The 19,696-nt window shown below is 39.9% G+C and overlaps 1 pseudogene; it reads right to left on the reverse strand.

Annotated features, from left to right (window-relative positions):
* The window catches only part of LOC100352801 (CGG triplet repeat-binding protein 1-like), an 86,810-nt pseudogene extending 67,821 nt beyond the window's left edge, over positions 1 to 18,989 (reverse strand).
* Between the last annotated feature and the right edge of the window lie 707 nt (positions 18,990 to 19,696).

A 19,696-nucleotide genomic window follows, 5' to 3' on the forward strand; every position in this document is an offset into this window, starting at 1 on the left:
GTAGAAGCTGTTTTCTCCTCTCCCAGCACCATATTGTGGGAGAGCAGATGCATAGAATAAGTCTTAATTCCAGTAACTCAGTCCAGTCCGGGTTGCTCCCCACAGATCCCCCTTTCTTTTTATTTTTTGGCGTTGATACGCACCTGTCTTCGGTGCCCCGCAGCACACACTCTGTTCTGCTTGCTAGAGTTGCCCACAGGTGCTTACAAGTCCTATCAATCAGGCAAACCGAATCCAAGCCTTCTCATTGCCGTATTGTGGGGAGACTTATTGGTGTTAATTCGTGCCTGTCTTCGGTGACCTGCAGCCGCCCACAGGTGCTTATCGTCTTACTAATAAGGCAGACCGAATCCAAGCTCTCTCATTGCCATGTTGTTGGGAGGCCTTATTTTTCTCTATTTCTCTACCTCCGGGCATTCCTATCTCTCCTATTTTACTTCTATCTGCCAGCATTCCTATTTCTCTCATTTTACTTCTAAACTTCTGTTTCTCTTATCCCTGCGGCTTCCCAGCGCCCGCCCCGAGGCTGCTTCTCGGCACCTCGCCCCGCGGCAGCTTCACGGCTTTGCGCTGCTTCAGCCCGCGCTTCTCTCATCTGCGCGGCTCAGCTTCGCGCACTCCGCGGTCTCCACGCCCTTCGCGTCCGCACCACGGCCTCGCGCTAGCCCCACGTTCCCTATCTATTCACGCCCCGTGCTCTCTCTGCACGCGGCGGCTTCCGCGAATCACACAGTGTAGCTCACGTTTCTGCCGCCGGCATTCAGTCCAAGTTCCCCGGACTAACCTGGCGAATTCCAACCTGGCGGCCCACGTCTCTGCCTCTGGTTCCAGATTTTCGCCTTTTGCCCCCCGGGCTGACTTAAAGAATTCCAAACTGGCTTACGTCTCCGCCTCGGCCTGCCCCCCGCGGCTTCAATTTCCCTAACATTTTTCTCTACCCAGTATGTTTCCCTAAGTTTTCTTCCAACAATATTCCTCCCTCATTTCTCCTGGCTTCTCCCCACAGTCCGTATCCGAGTCTGTTTGTTCTAGCTTTCACTTTCGCTTTCGACCTTAGAGATTTCTCTCAGCTTCCCCCCGTAGTCCATATCCGAGTCTATGCCTAGGCTTTCAATAGCTTCTTCCGGCACCTTTTCTGTCCGGCTTTTCCCTAGGCTCTTTGCTAGTCTCTCTCTCCGGTATTTTCCACTTCTTCCCGTTTCTTCCCTCCTAGGTTTCCTATCTGAGTCACGGCACCATTTGCTGCTCCTCTGCACGCGGAGGAGCCGCACCGGACCGGACGCTTGTTGTTCCCTTTTTTTTACAAGTCCTTTCTATAGTAAAGTAAGAATAAGTAAACAGCAAACTCCCAAAGCAAGAATGAGTAGAGAGAAATGAGAAAGAACAAAGTAATGAACTTCCCCGCGAACTCTCCAACGCACTCTCCAACCAACCCACGCCACCATGCCGTCTCTCTCCTCCTATATAGTCCTCTTCTGCCAATCCCAACTCGGCTGCCCACACGCCGAGTATGCTGCTCTCCTCCAATCAGGAGCAGGATCAGCTCCTGGAGGTCAGCACTCAAGTTGGCAAGAGGCAGCTGCGTAGAAGCTGTTTTCTCCTCTCCCAGCACCATATTGTGGGAGAGCAGATGCATAGAATAAGTCTTAATTCCAGTAACTCAGTCCAGTCCGGTTTGCTCCCCACAGCCCTTTATCAGATATATATGTTCATTTCATGTAGAAATATTTTTAAATTTGACGTTCAATTTATTTATCTTGTCATTGTTTTCTCACCTTTTGGTGACATGCACATGAACTAATTGGTTAATCCAGTGTGATCAAGCTTTTCCCTATTTTTTCTTCCAAGAGTTTTATAGTTTTAGTTCATACATTTAGACCATTGATACATTTTGAAAACTTTTGTAAATGGTATAGGGTAAATGTATAATTTTATTTTTTACATGTGGAAATCCAGTCTTATCAAGATCGTTTACTGAAAAGACTTTGCATACTTGATTGAATGGCCTTAGTAGATAATGAAGTCACTCAAAAATATATGAGATTTTTATTCTAGACCTTCTATTGTATTTCATTATACCACATGTCTATCTTTATGTCATTATCATACTAGCTTTATTTTTATTATTGTGGTAAAAATTAGCATTGTATATTTTTATGTGTATGATATTATTAGGGTTACCTAGATGCACATTGTTGTGCAACAAATCTGTAGAGTATTTTCATCTTGTGCAGCAGAATGTCTGTGATAACTAAACCACAATTTCCCCATTTCCTCCTATTCCCGCCCCTAAAGCCACCATTCTATTTTCCATTTGTATGAGTTTAACAACTCTACATCATTCAGTGTCTGTCTTTTTATGACTGGTTTATTTCATTTTAATATAATGTACTCAAGCTTCATTCATGCTGCAGCATTGGCTTGCAATGTCTACCTTCCTTTTTAATGTCAAATAATATTCCATTGATTTTCTGTATCATATTTCTTTTTGATTGATTTATCAATTGGCATTTATCTTGTTTTCAAGAAAGAAAATGAAAAGCAATGCTACAGAAGAAATTACTTTCAAAAAATTTAACCTACAAAGAGCTTTTGTCCAGGATATATACAGCACTCTTACAACTAAGAAAATCAATTCATTTTTTAAAATGAGGCAAAAAGTTGAACAGTTTACCCTAGAACATAAATGTGAACCAAGCACATGAAAATACATGCAAAATCATTATGCTGCAATGAAAATAAGTGTACACATATCTCTTTTTGATTCTTTTGGAGTTATACCAAGAGGGGAGATTGCAATCTTATTATTTTTCTAAATCGAGACTAACGTTGGCAGCTTGATACCTTAAAGATTCCATATGAATGTATTTTTTCTATTTTTGAAAAAAACATGATGTGATTTTTGCTAAAGATTGCATTAAATCTGTAGACTTTTAGTAGTATTGACATGATCTGTAAGCATGATATAAAATCATTTATTTATATTTTGTTTAATTTCTTTCAGAAATGTTTTGTAAATTTCAGTGTGTCTTTCTCTCTTGCAAAGTTTACTACTATCTTATTCTTTTGTCACCATTGTGAATACAAGTTTCACAATTGCCTTTCCAGATTGTTCATTTTAGTGAATATGAATTTAATTTATCTTTTTCATATTCATTTTGAATCCTTCCATCTTGCTGAATTTGTTTGTTTTAAAAGGTGTTTGTGTGTGTGTGTTGTGTGCAATCTATAAGATTTTCAATATATAAGATCATACAATCAGTGAAGAGATAATTTCATTTCCTTTACAATTGGTTGCATTTTATTTCTTTTACTAACTCAATTTTTCTGGATAGAACGTTTAGTAGTGTTGAACTACAGTGGCAAAGCAGGCATCCTTATTTTGTTCCCAGTGCTGGTAGGCAAGCTTTAGTTGTTTCACAAATAAAAATGATTTAATTCTTGAGTTTCTTCCTATGCCTTTTAATATGTCAAGGGAATCACTTCTCATTACTAGTTTGACAAGTGCCTTCATTATTAAAGAATGTTGAATTTTGTCAAGTACTTTTCCCACATCAATTTGATTTATTAAGTGTTTTTGTTATTCCCTTTTTTTCTGTTTATCTCATGCATTCCATTGATTTTGTTACGCTTAGCCTGGTATCCTTGAGTTCTAGGAATAAACCACTCTTGGTCATGATAGACAATCTTTTTTATTTTTTAAGTTTACTTAGTTGCTTGAAAGGCAGAATGGGGGCCGGCATTGTAGCATAGCAGACAAAGCCTACATCCCATATGGACACCAGTTCTAGTACCGTCTGCTCCACTTCCAATCCAGCTCCCTGCTAATGGCCTGGAGAGCATCAGAGGATGGACCAAGTGCTTCAGCCTGGCCCAGCCCTAGCTGTTGCAGCCATCTGGGGAGTGAACCAGTGGATGGAAGATCTCTCTCCTCTTCTCTGTTTTAACTGACTTTCAAATAAATAAGTAAGCCTTTTTTTAAAAAGGCAGAATGAAAGAGAGAGGGATATCATTTTTTTACTGCATCACAGGCAACAGCTTAACCTGCAGTGCCACATTATTAGCCTCAAGAGATATTTTCTATCTGTTGAGTCACTCCCCACTTGCCCACAGTAGCCAGGGCTGGGCCAGGACAAAGCCAGGATCCTGGAACTCAATCTCAGTCTCTATGTATATGGCAGCTACCGAAGTACTTATGCCATCACCTGCTGCCTCTCAGGATGCATATTAGCCAGAAGCTGGAGCAGAAGCAGAGGCAAAACTTGAACCAGGCACTCTGATATGAGATATGGGTATGTCAAGTGGTGGCTTCACTCCTTTCACCACAACATCTGCCACAAATTATCCTTTTAATGGGTTGCTGTATTTGGTTTGCTAATATTTTGTTGAGAATTTTAAAAAATTAACCTTCAAAAATGTTATTAGTTTGAAATTTTCTTTTTATTTAGAACCTTTGTCTAGCTTTGCTATCACAGAAATATTTGTCTCATTGACACATTGAGACATATTTTCTTTTATTTATTTATTTGAAAGTCAGAGTTACACAGAGAGAGAAAAGGCAGAGAGAGAAGTCTTTCATCTGCTGGTTCACTCCCCAGATGGCTGCAATGGCCAGAGCTGTGCCAATCCGAAGCCAGGAACTAGGAGCTTCTTCCAGGTCTCTCACACGAGTACAGGGGCCCAAGGACCTGGGCCATCTTCCACTGGTTTCCCAGGCCATAGCAGAGAGCTGGATCAGAAGAGGAGCAGCCTGGACTAGAACTGGTGCCCATATGGGATGCCGGTGTTTCAGGCCAGGGCATTAACCCACTGCGCCACAGCGCCAGCCCCAGGAAGATCTTAATTATCTCTTGTTTTATTAGCTCATCTAGCTAAAATTATATCAATTTTATTGACCTTTCTTAAGAAGCAATATTTGGTTTTGCAATATTTGGTTTTGTTGATTTCCTCTATTGTTTATTTTAGATTTTACCTGAGTTACATAATTTTCATTGTCTCTTTTCTACTAGATTTGAATTTAGGTTATTCTTATTGTAGTAAAGTTTGGTTTTTAACCTGATATGACTTTTTTTTTTTTTTTTGGCCAGGCAGAGTTAGACAGTGAGAGAGAGAGACAGAGAGAAAGGTCTTACTTTCCGTTGGTTCACACCCCCCCCCAAATGGCTGCTACAGCTGGCGCACTGCGCTGATCCGAAGCCAGGAGCCAGGTGCTTCCTCCTGGTCTCCCATGCGGGTGCAGGGCCCAAGCACTTGGGCCATCCTCCACAGCCTTCATGGGCCACAGCAGAGAGCTGGACTAGAAGAGGAGCAACCGGGACTAGAACCCAGCACCCATATGGGATGCCTGTGCCACAGGCAGAGGATTAACCAAGTGAGCCATGGCGCCATCCCCATAATACTTTATTTTAGAATGTTATCAACTTAACTTCAATTCCAAATTAAATTATACTTCTATAGAGTTTCATCACCTTCCTACTTTATGTTATTAATGTCACAGTTTATATTTTTACACATGATATACCAATTAGCTTACATTCATGGTTACTTCTATTCCTTTGTCATTTAAATCTTATGGAAAATAAGAGGGAGAGGGGCACATTAAAATGACAAGAGTACTGGGATTCTGGATGGGGCATGTATATGTTTTTACTGGAGATCTGAGGAAGTGTCTCCAAAAAGTTCACAGGAATGTGTATTCTGAAAATATGTTTGGATTTCAGATTTTTTAAAAAAATATTTATTCATATTTTTGGAAAGGTAGAGTTATGGACAGAGAGGAAGAGACAAAGAGAGAGATATTACATCTGCTGGTTCACTCCCCAGATGCCCATAATGGCTGGGGCTGAGGCTGGGCCAAGCTGAAGCTAAGAGCCAGGAACTCCATTCAGGTCTCCCATGTTGGTGGCAGGGGACCAAGCACTTGGGTCCACTGCTTTCTCAGATGCATTAGCAGGGAGCTGGATTAGAAGAGGAGCACCGAGGACTTGAACCAGAGCTCATCCAGGATGCCAGTGTTGCAGGCGGTGGCTTAATGCACTGTGTCACAACCCCGTCCCCTGAATTTCAGATTTTTTGCATCAATATGAACTTGTACTAATGTGTTATAACATGCCTGAATAAGATAAAAAAAGGCTTTAAGTCTTACAAAAACAGGGGAAATTAAATGTTATTTTTTTCACTCCCCAAATGGGTACAACAGCTAGGGTTGGTTAGACTGAAGCCAAGAGCCAGGAGTTTCTTCCATGTTTCCCACATGGGTACAGGGGCGCAAGCACTTGGACCATTTTCCATTGGTTTCCCAAGCCATAAGCAGAGGGCTGGAATGAAAGAGGAGCATCTAGGACATGAACTGGCTCCCATATAGGATGCTGGCGCTGCAGGTGGAGGCTTAGCCTGCTATACCAGAGTGCTGCCCTATTGCACTAGAAAATTTCTATGCACACTAATGCATACACTGATGGAATTTTATAGACCACTAGGAGTTTCTAGTATACTTTTTTCTTAAATAGCCTTATTGCTATATAATTTGCATTCTATAGAATTCACCAATTTCAAGTGTGTAATTCAATAGATGGCTGTATGTAGATTTGTTCATTATCATGCAACCAGTTTTAGTACATTGTCTTTACCCAAAAAATAAACCTTTCACCCTTTATTATCTGCAAACCCCCAAATAACATCCAATCTAAAGGCACCACTAATCTACTTTATGTATTTATATATTTAACTTCTAGGTATTTTTTAGAAAAATGAATACGTGAGTCTGTGAGTTGGAAATATTTATATAGATTTGTATTTCCAAAAAAGGAAAACTAAGAAAGCCTAAGGAAGGGCATATTGAGGAAATGCTCTAAATAAACAATGCTATTAAAGTTCAAGGAAAGGAGGGGCTGGAGTTGAGAAGCAGTGGGTTAAGTGGCCATCTGCGAAGGCAGCATCCAAGTCCTGGCTGCTCTGCTTCTGATCCAGCTCCCTGCTAATGCCCCTGGGAAAGCAGCAGAAGATGGCCCAAGTGTTTGGGCCCCTGTACCCACGCGGGAGACCTGGATGGAGTTCCAGACTTTTCTTGGCTTTAACTTGGCCAGCCCTGGCTATTGTGGCCATTTGGGGAGTGAATCAGAAGGTGGGAGATCTCTGCCTCTCCCCCTCTCTGACACTCTGAATTTCAAATAAATACATCGTTTAAAAACAATAAAAAGTAGAAAAAAATTTCAAGGAAGATATAGTTCCAAGGATGAAATTATAATCTAATTAGATTGTCAATAATAATCTAATTTGGACAAAAAATTTGAGAATCCTTGTGACTTCTAAGACCAACAATGAAATAATATTACTTCCCTCATTTTATATAGCTCCAACCAGACTCTGGGTTTATTTCCATCCAAACTTTTACAATTATTCACATATCTTCTATGAACTGCTATGCACTTTCAATGTTTGAGAGGAAACGTGACCTCTAATATTAGCAGGTAACATTTAAATAACATTTCTTTTATATCAAGCACAGTATTAAACATTTTACTTGTGTTATTTTGTTTGAAACTTGCAACAATTCTATGACATAGATGTCATCATATTTTTTGCAGATGAGGTCACTTTCATATGCGCCAGTACCATAATCTGTCTGAAGTCACACTACGAAGTTGTAAGACCAAGCTTCAGGTCCAAATCACCTGACTCAAGCCTGAGGAGCTTACTCCTTACATCGTTCTGTTTCATTGCATCATTATGCATATGGAATATGGATTTGTCCAACTATGTATGGAAAAAAGGTTATACACAGCTGTTTCTCAACTGATTTTATTGTAATAATGGAGGAAAATAACAAATTTGAAGGTTGTATAAAAGCTATCTATGTCTCTGGTGTCATTTCTAATTATGTAGCAAGACCCTATTCTATCAAAACATTGCTGTAATAAACCAATTGTTATGCAAACAAGGTGTATGGCCTACAGAATGATGCTTTATAACATATTTACCATTCATTCTTTGAAAAACTGAATTTTATTTAAAAGAAGTACCTTTTATTGTCTCTGTCCATGCTCTAGTCATGCTTTAGAATAAAATCATCTACTTTCTGTTGTTCATGTTAGAAATGTGAGAGGGCAGATGTAAAGAAGAGCTGAGCTGTTCACACTTTTTATTCTATTGCCAAATAACACTTCCCTTTCAAGGCCTGTAATTTTTTATCATCTAAATCATCTCACTCCACAGAAACCATTCAATGCAATAGAGACAATACCCAAAACAAAGCAAAAATCAGACCCGGGAGCGAAGCAGAAGAGAATAATGGATTCAATTTTAGTTTGCAATGCATCTTTTCACTGGCCAAAGCTGTCCTCAGGGAACTGGCATCAGATGTTTCAGCATCGGGGTTTGTATAGACAAAACATTATACCTCTCTCTGTATTCATTTAACCAGAAGTTAATTACTGCACAGAAGTTCATTACTAACCATGTAGATGCCCTGTGGAGTTTTATAAAGGTGTCTAGCCTTATCTATATCAATTTTTTTGAAAAATGATAGAAGGGCATATTCTGAAATCCAACTTAACATACTTAGTAAGCTCAATTATACCACATAAAAATTCTGGTAGGAAAAATTTAATTGTTTATACGCAAACAATATCCTTGTTGAAATATAAAAGTAATCATGGAATGCACATTTTACACATGACAGAATATTTTCAAGCTGAAATGAAAACAGTGAAAAAACAGTTCAGGCTTTTGTTAAGCCATAAATATATACATAGATAGATGAAAAATTTTTGCAAAAATATATGGATATTTTCACATGGGATTATTGTTTTAATGAGATTCCTCAAACTTGAAAAGCATTGGTAAGGATTAACAACAGAATTTTCATCTAAGTACTGTAAAGAACAGACTATATGATTTCTTTCTTTTTTTTAAGATTTATTTATTTGAAAGGCAGAGTTACAGAGAGGCAGAGGCAGAGAGAAGTAGAGGTTTTCCATGTGCTGGTTCACTCCCCAAATAGCCACGATAGCCAGAGCTGGGCTGATCTGAAGCTGGAAGCCAGGATCTTCCTCAAGTCTCCCATGTGAATGCAGGAGCCCAAGCACTTGGATCATCCTCTGCCAATTTCGCAGGTGCATTAACAGGGAGCTGGATGGGAAGTGGAGCAGCTGGAACTTGAACTAGTGCCTATATGGGATGCCGACACTGCAGGCGGCGGCTTTACCCACCATGCCACAGTGCTGGCTCCTGAATATATGATTTCTGATCCAACTAAAGTGCACATCTTTTCCACTGCTAGATGATTACTCAGAAATATATTTTCCTCTGGGAAGCATTTGTATCATTTCTCTTATACAAATTCCAACACTAACTAGATGAACAAAATCACTTTTAATCAATGGCCAACGTTAAGATATTGGGTTTATTTTTAGTGACTTAACAGAGGCAAAAGGGTGTATATTTACAAAAGCACTGTATGACTTTCTCTTCAATGCTCTAATGATATTTGAATAATGAAAAATACATATTTTATGAGTGAGATTGTAAAGCTAATAAAAGCACCTTTATATCCTACATAAATTTGATATCATCATTTAACATCATTATTTACCAACAAAAAGTATTTCCAAGTTGATGTGATCATTTTAAGAGAAAATAGAACTTTAACATTCTCACTTTCTTCTACAAACTAAACAAAAACAAAGCCTATGAACCAAGCAGGTGGTAATTCATAGATGTTTCTAGATTAAACAGGCATAAAATATTATCTTCTAGTCAAGCGTAGAACTCAAGAGTAAAAATGTCAAAAAATAATGAAGTAGAAAGAAAATTTTGATTCTTATTGATGATCCTTTCTGTTTCTTATTTCTTTTAAGTCCTGGTAAAACATTGGTTTTTCTGAAATGCATTTGCTATGCTATTTATGCCACAACTCCTCGTTGCTCAAATTGATTTAGGAAATGTTTTAGATCACACAAGGATTGCGTAATTGTTAAGTCAATGAGAAAAGGCAGCATCAACGCTAATATGTGAGATGCTGCACACAGGGATGAGCCTAGCAGCTGCTACTAAAAGTGCCCCCAAGGTGTACGATCAGGAGAAATGTTCTTCCTAAGTGCAACAAATTCCAGGGGTTAAATTGTCCTTGTTCCATTCTTATTTTAACATGGTCCCCAATTTGAAGTTTTCCTCAGGCTAAATAGGTCTACATCTTTCTTTTGCCCTCTATCCATATTCAAAAAAATATTTAGACTTAATGATTTCACCTACTTAAGAGTTTTCATATTGGACCATTTTGATTCATTTGTCCTGTTACTGCCTTATTATAACTACAATTGCTCTCAACTAAATTACTCTAATTCTTCCCTGTTTTTTTTTTTCCTCCCTTGGGTCATAATCCTCTCAAGCGTATCCTTCACACTACTGCTAGAACAAGCTTTCTAAAAACCTAATCAACTATCCTTTCTTGTCCAGGGTGTAAAGAGCTCAAAAGTAAGACCAGCCTAGCAATGAGTAAAAGCTGGACAACCTGAAAGCATTTCTTCTTAGATCCCTGAAGTAAACGAGATTATAGGGAAGATTGCTGCATCCAAATCAGAAAGACAGACTGGTGGATACAGAAGATTTATTTTTAAAGGTTTATTTATGTATTTGAAAGCCAGAGTTACACACAGAGAGAAGGAGAGGCGGAGAGAGAGAGAGAGAGAGAGAGGTCTTCCATCTGCTGGTTCACTTCCCAACTGGCCGCAAAGGCTGGAGCTACGCCAGGAGCCAGGAGCTAGGAGCTTCTTTTGTGTCTCCCACATGGATGTAGGGGCCCAAGGACTTGGGCCATCTTCCACTGCTTTCCCAGGCAGGAGCAGAGAGCTGGATTGGAAGTAGGGCAGCCGGGACACGAACCAGCACCCATATGGGATGCTGGCACTGCAGGTGGCAGCTTTACCCGCTACGCCATAGCGCCAGCCCCTGGATACAGAAGATTAAAATTTACTGGAGTAGAAACTGGTATATGTAAGCCTCCCCAGGAGACAGTGCCAGAGTAGAAAAACCAGAACTATAATTGACAAACTGGTGAGGACTCAAACAAGTTTGAGTGATTCAGAAGCCCTCTCCTTACTTTTCTGAATTTTAGCCCCAGGAGTTACACCAGGTTCTCACATTGAATATCTAAAAAACTCCCTGGGGGGCTGGCACCATGGCTCACTTAGTTAATCCTCCACCTGCGGCTCCGGCATCCCATATGGGCAGCGGGTTCTAGTCCCAGTTGCTCCTCTTCCAGTCCAGCTCTCTGCTGTGGCCTGGGAGGGCAGTGGAAGATGGCCCAAGTACTTGGATCCCTGCACCTGCATGGGAGACCCAGAGGAAGCTCCTGGCTCCTGGCTTCAGATCGGCGCAGCGATGGCTGTAGCGGCCATTTTGGGGGTGAACCAACAGAAGGAAGATCTTTCTCTCTGTCCCTCTCTCACTGACTATAACTCTACCTGTCAAACAAACAAATGAACAAAGTCTCCCTGGGCATCCTAGCAAGTTGAGAGAGCAATAAGAAATTTGAAATATGCAAGAGTATTGTGTTCTTAACAACATCTGCCTTCAAGAGAAACCATTTTATCAGAGCCTAGCCAGCCTGGGAGAAGGGAAACACCCAACACCAACTCCTCAAACACTCCTCTATCACCAGAAAGCACTTGTAAAATTCACAGCCCCGAAAACCAAGCTCACTAGAAGAGACCTGATCATAAGAAAACGTGTTACCTTGTCCTCAGTGCCAAATCAGAGTAAGGAAGGCAAGGTTTGAAGATAAAGGATAGGAAACGCTTATTCTATTAATGGAATGAAGATGTAGCCAACAAACATTTAAAGAGCTACCATCGTCTTGAGTGCGGGCGGTTCAGGGTTTGAAAGGGGTTCAAAGAGGAACTAATAACACGTCAGGAATTAGAGCTAAGATCTCAGAAGCAGTGAAACACTAAAACTGGTTGTGGATCCAATAACACGATGCTGTTTTATAAATCTCAAACGTCAGTGTGGTTTCTTGAGAAGCATGCTGAAGGAGAACTGATGGCTTGATCTTAACAGGGGTGAAACATAACAACAGCACATTCTGCATGGGTGAGTGCTGCAAAACATGATTTGGCTGGCATCCGAAAGAGGCAAAGCAGTGTGTTAACAGATTCTAGAGTTTCATTAACCATCGGGAGGCCCGCTTGCCTGGAGTCTATGACTAACTTTTATGGCGTCCCTAGGCACTTGCACCCTGTTGTATCCTGTTTGATTACTTGTACCCCAATAAACCCTGTTACAAATGTTAAATTTTCCCTTGTTCCACAATTTAACAGTACGCCACTAAAGGCTGATTTGCCAACATTTATTTCACCCAATGTAACATATTCTGTTTTCAACTAACAACTTAAAACACACTGTAAGGCAAGAAAACACATTTTTGAAGACACAGAGAATACATCAGAAACAGATGCAGATACGGCAGTGTGTTGAAATGATCAGGTTGCGAATTGAAAGCAATTATGATTCATATGTTAAGGGCTCTAAGGGAAAACATGAACACATTTAAGAAGAGTTGAGTAATTTTTTTCGGAGAGACTGAAATTCTTTTTATTCCCCCCAGAAGCTTTTTATTTAAGGTATACAAACTTCATGCATTTCATAAATACTACTTTAGGAACATAATGATTCTTCCCACTGTACCTGCCATCTCACCCATACTCCCACCTTTCTTCCTCATTCCTCTCCTATTCCCATTCTTGTTTTTTGAGAGAGAGATGGAAATTCTAAGAAAATAGTATACATTGTAAAACTATAATAGAAAAAAATCTGTTTTTTTTAATTGTTCTTTTTTTAAATCTGTTTTTTTTTACTTGTTTTTTACTTGTAGGTTGAATATAGTGAGAAAAATTTTTCTGAAATTGAGAATGTGTCAATAGGTATTTTCAACTCTGAAAAGTGGAGGAAAAAAAGAGAAAAAGCATCAGAATATCAAAGAACTGTGGAATAACGAAAGGTGTAACTTATGAATAAAAAGAAAATCAGAGAGAGAAGAAAGGGGGAAAGTAAAATGATCATTTGAAATAATAATAAAGAATTTCCCCCAATCAATGTTAGACACTAATCCCAAATCCAGGAAATTCAGATTAAAGGCCAAATGAAGTTATACATAGCCATATCATTTTCAGAATGTAAGAAATCAAAGACAAAGGAAAAACATTGAAAAAATGCAATGAGGAGTAAAAAAAAACTTACCTGGAGTAGAACGAAGATGAAAGTTTTATCCAATCTCTCCTTAGAAGCCAGGTAATTAAGCAGAGGGTGGCGTGAAACACATTCAAACTGTTAAAAGAAATAAAATCCATCAAACTAAAACTCTGTATTCTCTTAAAAAATTTCTTTAAAATTTAAAGAGAAATGAAGACTGTTTCAGACAAACAAAAATTGAGAAAATCAGTTTCCAATAGGTCCACCTTGCAGGCATTTTAAAATAATTTATTCAGTAATAAGGGAAAAGATAATGTCAGAAACTTAGATCTATGTATAGACACAAAGAAAATGGGGGCAGATGTCATGGTGCAGTGAGTTAAGACGCTGCTTGGTACACCCATCCCATACCCCACATCAGAGTGCTGGTTCAAGTCCTGGCTACTTTGCTTTTCATCTAGCGTCTGCTAAAGCATCTGGGTGGCAGCCGATGACAGCCCAAGTACTTGGGTTCCTACCACGACTGTGGGGGACTTGGATGGAGTTCCTGGCTCCTGACTTCAGCCTGGTTCAGCCCTGGCTATTGCAGGCATTTAGGGAGTGAATCAACAGATGGAACATGTTTGTCTCTCCTCTGCCCGTTGTTCTCTGCCATTCTGCCTTTCAAATAAATAAAGAAAAGGAAGACAGAAAGAAGATTAGAAAATGAATAAGTAAAATAAAAATTCTTAACTGACTTATTATATAACAATTTGCTCAAAATAATAATAGCAATAATGATTTCAAATATTCTAGTTTTATGTAATTTATAGATAAGTGAAATGAATTACACCAATGATACAAGGTATGGGAGGGAATAATGAGGAATATTTTGTTATAAGATGCTCCCTGGGGCCGACGCTGTGATGCAGCAGGTTAAAGCCCTAGCTTGAAGCACTGACATCCCATATGGGTGCCGGTTCTAGTCCCAGCTGCTCCTCTTCTGATCCAGCTCTCTGCTATGGCCTGGGAAAGCAGTAAAAGATGGCCCAAGTCCTTGGGCCCCTGCATCCGCGTGGGAGACCCAGAAGAAGTTCCTGGCTCCTGGCTTCAGATGGGTGCAGTTCCGGCCATTGCAGCCATCTGGGGAGTGAACCAGCGGACGGAAGACCTCTCTGTGTCTGTCTCTACCTCTACCTCTCTGTAACTCTGTCTTTAAAAAGTAAAAAAAAGGTGCTCCCACTGTTCGTGAAGTGATGTACTGTTATTTGAAAGGGACTTAGATTTATTGCGAATGTGTTTTGCAATTTCTATTTCAGCAAGGAAGAAAGTTTTAAGAAGGTAAAATGTATATACCAAGCAAGGAGGAAAAAAAAAAAAACCAACATAAAATTCTCAATTAAAATTACAAAAGGCAGAAGCACAGAAGCCAAGAAATAGGAACAACGAAGAAGGGCAGCAAGTAGAAGAGTGACAAACATGGAAGACATTAATCTAAACATATGAATAATCTGTTATATCAATGTCTAAGTAAAGCAAATAAATAATAGAGTGTATCAAAAAATGAAACCAACTATATCATGTCTATAAGAAACTATTTGATTTTTTTAAGCTTTTTTTCTTTTTTTTGGACATGCAGAGTGGACAGTGAGAGAGAGAGACAGAGAGAAAGGTCTTCCTTTTCCGTTGGTTCACCCCCAAATGGCTGCTGCAGCTGGCGCACTGCAGCTGGCGCACGACGCTGATCCAAAGCCAGGAGCCAGGTGCTTCCTCCTGGTCTCCCATGCGGGTGCAGGGCCCAAGCACTTGGGCCATCCTCCACTGCACTCCCGGGCCACAGCAGAGAGCTGGACTGGAAGAGGAGTGACTGGGAGAGAATCTGGCGCCCCGACCGGCACTAGAACCTGGGGAGCTGGCGCCGCAGGCAGAAGATTAGCCTAGTGAGCCACGGCGCCGGCCTGAGATTTTATTTATTTGAGAGATAGAGTTACAGACAAAGAGGAAGAGACAGAGAGAAAGATTCAGTCTCCAAATGGCCACAATGGCTGAAATTGAGCCGATCTGAAGCCAGGAACCAGGAGCTTCTTTTGGGTCTCTCAAGTGGGTGCAGGGGCCCAGGCACTTGGGCCATCTTCCACTGCTTCCCCAGGTGCGTTATACCAGGGAGCTAGGTCAGAAGTGGAGCATGCAATATGCATATAGGATGCTGGTGCTAAGGGTGTCAGCTTTACTTACTGAGTCACAGCACCAGCCCCTAGAGAAATTATTTAATCAGAGCATAACCATCAAAGATTTGATCAGAGACTAACAACTCTGAGATGAGGGCAGACTCATGTCTTCCACATAGAGGAGGATAATATGCAAATCCAATCCAATCTAGCTTTGCAAGGGGAAAAAGAAAAATACCCAACTCCAAGCCATTCTATGCATCTCTTTGAATTAAAAATAAGTTTAAAAATCAGAATCATATGCAAAGTTGGCAAATCAGTAGGGCAGACTCAATAAAAGACAAGAGTTAATATAGGGTTAAAGAATGCTTCACCTTACCTCACCCTTACCTACACATTATTATGTCCTGTATATAGTGATTCCTTTTACTTAGTATGTAATCTCCATCTGTCAAGATAAAAATAAGACACACTAAAAGGAAATACAGTTTGAAAAGACAGAGAAAGCAACAGAACTAGATACAGAATATTGGAAATGTTGGAATTATTAGAGCAAGAATTGAAAACAACTGCTGTTAAAATGATAAAATTGCAGAGGCTGGCGCTGTAACAGGTAAAGCCACCACCTGCAGTGCTGGCATCCTATATGGGTACTGGTTTGAGTCCCAGCTGCTCCACTTCTGATCCAGCTCTCTGCTATGGCCTGAAAAAGCAGTGGAGGATGGCCCTGGTCCTTGGGCCCCTGCACCTGCGTGGGAGACCCGGAAGAAGCTCCTGCTTCCTGGCTTTGGATTGGCCCAGCTCGAGCCATTGTGGCCATTTGGGGAGTGAACTGGCAAATGGAGGGTCTTTCTCTTTCTGCCTCTGCCTCTCTGTAACTCTGCCTTTTAGAAAGAAATATATAATTCATTGAAAAAAAAAAGATATGATTGCAGAGAAAGAGGACAGGAACTACATTGAACACACAAGGGAATTTAAAGAAATTCACGGAAAATGAAATTTGACAGTTTATTTTGGTACAGAAACTCTTTGAAAGCCATGCATAGTTTTTTTCATGGAACTATGAACGCATGTGAATTTCCATGAACCTTATGAGGATTCTTAATAAATGAATTAATACTTTAATCCAAAATATAGAATAGATGTTAAAAAGGCCTAAATATATGCTGTCTACAAGAGATTCACTTCATGTTTAAGGATAGACATAGACTGAGGGTGAAGAGATAGATAAAACTATTCCATGAAAATGGAAAACAAAATATGCCTACAAAAATGGAGCTTAAGTGAAAGATGGTAAAGTGAAACAGGGCGTTCATTACAAAGTGATAAAAGGTTAATTCATATGAGGCTGTAACTATTGTAAATATGCATGCACTCAAATTTGGAGTATCTAAATGTGTAAATTATATATTAGTAATTTGAAGGAAGAGACAGACTACAATAAATAATATTAGCAGATGTCAATATCTGATTTATAGTAGAGAGATCATCCTGAAAGAAAATCAATAAGGAAATATAGTACTTATACTATACTTTAGACCTAATAGACCTAACATACATATATAGAACATTGTATCCATTAGCAGTAAAATATACATTCCTTGCAAGCACACAAAGCATGATTCAGAAGAGATCATTTATTAATCTAGGAAACAAGTTTGAACAAATGTAGGAAGATATAAAGTATCTTTTCTAACTATAATGGTATGGAAGTAGGAATCAATAACAAGAGGAACATATTAGTAGGTTTTGCACTATTATTACAAAACACCTGGAGTTGAGTACTTTACAAATAAACGAGGTTTATTTAGCTCGCAGTCTTGATGGCAGAAAATGCAAATAGCATGATGCTGGCTCGGGGGCTGGCTGCCTGAATGCACTACCTCAGGGTGAATGGCATCGTGGTGGAAGAATGCGAGTGAGAGAGGAGTCACATGAAAAAAAAAAAAAAAAAAGAAACCAGAGAGAAGAGAGGTGCCAGTCTTGTGAACTCCCATGAATCCCACTCTTAAATCTTCTCAATGCCTCTTGACATCACTACACTTGGGACTAAACTTTCAAAACTCGAGTCTCTGGGGTACATTCAAATCTTATGCAAACCATACAATTATGCCCCTAAATTTCATGCCCATCTCCCAATGCAAAATGCATTCATTTTATCTTCAGTAGCCCCCACATCTTAACTCATTACAGCAGCACTTGAAAGTCCATGTTTAAAGTTGCATCTGAAACTTAAGACAAACCATTTTACTTGTGAGCTTCTATAAGATCAAAAGCAAGTTACATATATCCAAGATATAGTGGTGGGACAGGGATAGGATAAGCATTCCTTTTCAAAAAGGGAGAAAAAAAGTGGGAAATGGTAAGGGACCCAAAGAAAGACTAAAATTCAACTGGCTGACATTAAACGTTAAAACATCAAGCCCAGCATTCTGTGAATACATCAGTGAGGTATAGGACCCCAAGTCTTTCAGAAGTTTTGCTCTGATGGATCTCCCGGGCACATAGCACTTGCTCTGTGGCTGTTACCTACCAAAAACTACATGGTACGGTGCTGATGGCTCAACCTTTCTGGGATTCTCACTGTGGCTCCACCCCCATCTATCTAGTAGACATTCTACTAGTGGCAAATTTCTGCAAGGATTCTGGCCCTGTAGGAAACTTTTACTTGACTTATAAGAATTTCCTTTGAAATCTCAGTGGAAATTTTTACGATCCCATAACTCTTGAATTCTTCATTCCTGCAAAATCAGCATTACACCGATGCCAATAACTGCTACCAGTATGAACCACATCTGGGCCCACTCAAAACATGGCTGTTGTTGCACTGGAGCCCTTTTCCAAAAATCAGGGTACAAAATCCCAAGGTGGCCACTGAGTCCTTTCCTTAAAGCAATTTTACCCTAGAAGGTCTCTGGACCTGTGATGAGAGAGGTGAGTGGGCTTAATGATTTCTGAGATGCCATTGAGGCCTCTTTTGTAATGCTTATATTCTTTTCTAATCTTTGACTGGCACACAGTGAATTTTTTCTATTCTTTTCACTCTATTTTTTTCTCTCAAGTTTCACAGTAAGTTTGATTTAAAGTGGCCAAAAATATCCATGCTGCAGCCTGAACATCTTGGGTCATTTTTTGAAATTTCTTCCACCCTAAAAATCATTCCATGATTTTTTATAGATTTATTTATTTATTTGAAAGGCAGAGTTACAGAGAGGCAGAGGCAGAGAGAGGAAGAGAGAGGTCTTCTATCTGTTGGTTCACTCCCCAGATGGCTCCAAATGGCTGGAGCTGGTCCAGTCCAAAGCCAGGAGCCAGGACCTTCTTCCAGGTCTCGCATGCGGGCACTGGGGCCCAAGGACTTGGGCCATCCTCCACTGTTTTCCCAGACCATAGCAGAGAGCTGGAGTGGAATAGGAGCAGCCGGGACTTGAACCGGCGCCCATATGGGATGCCGGCACTGCAGGTGGCAGCTTTACCCTTTATGCCACATTGCTAAACCCTATTTCATGATTCTTAATTTTGACTTTCTAAAAATACTTACTGTGTGCACACGCTGCAGACAAGTTCCTCACCACAGTGTACAGCGGTGACTTTTAGTGAAATTTCCGGTGAAGTCCTTATGTCCACCTGAGACGTGTTCCCTAATCTCCACATCTTCTGAGCTCTCATAAGAAATTCCTGTAACCCTTTACTTAGAGTGTACTAAGATTTTTCTAATTTGCTATTCCAAACTTTCCTAACCTCTGGCTATAGCCCAGTTTCAAATCATCTTCCATATTTTTAGATGTTAATTATTAGCAATAGCCCCCACTTCTCAGTACCAACTTTCTGTATTAGCCTGTTTTCTATTACTATAATGAAATATTTGAGATTGTGTCCTTATAAAGAGATTTATTAAGTTCATAGTTTTGGATGTGGATATTTAAAACAGTACAGTGCTAGCTCTTGTGAGCTCCCCGCCCCCCCCCCCCAAATGAATCATCTTTGGAAGGATGGCATGGTGGTAGAATGTGTATGAGGGGGACATTATGTAATGAAACCAGAAATTAAAGACAGGTGAGAAGTCAGCATTGAGACTTCCCTATGAAAGTACATGCCCTAATATCTTAGCACCTTGCAACTTTGCTATACCAAGAGCCAAGCTTTCAAAACTTGGCAGACATATTAAAACTATGCCCAAACGATTGCAAGGAATTTTCATAAGATTCAGAAGTTCATATGAATTAAAACACATGTCCTGAAAAACCAATAATTAATGAATAAATTAAAATAGAAATTTAAAATAATTTGAAACAAATTCAAGTTGGAACATATCATACTAATGCTTATGTGATACAGGAAAAGCAGTCCAACAATGGAAG

Source organism: Oryctolagus cuniculus, chromosome X, assembly GCF_964237555.1.
Source record: "Oryctolagus cuniculus chromosome X, mOryCun1.1, whole genome shotgun sequence".
NCBI lineage: Eukaryota > Metazoa > Chordata > Mammalia > Lagomorpha > Leporidae > Oryctolagus > Oryctolagus cuniculus.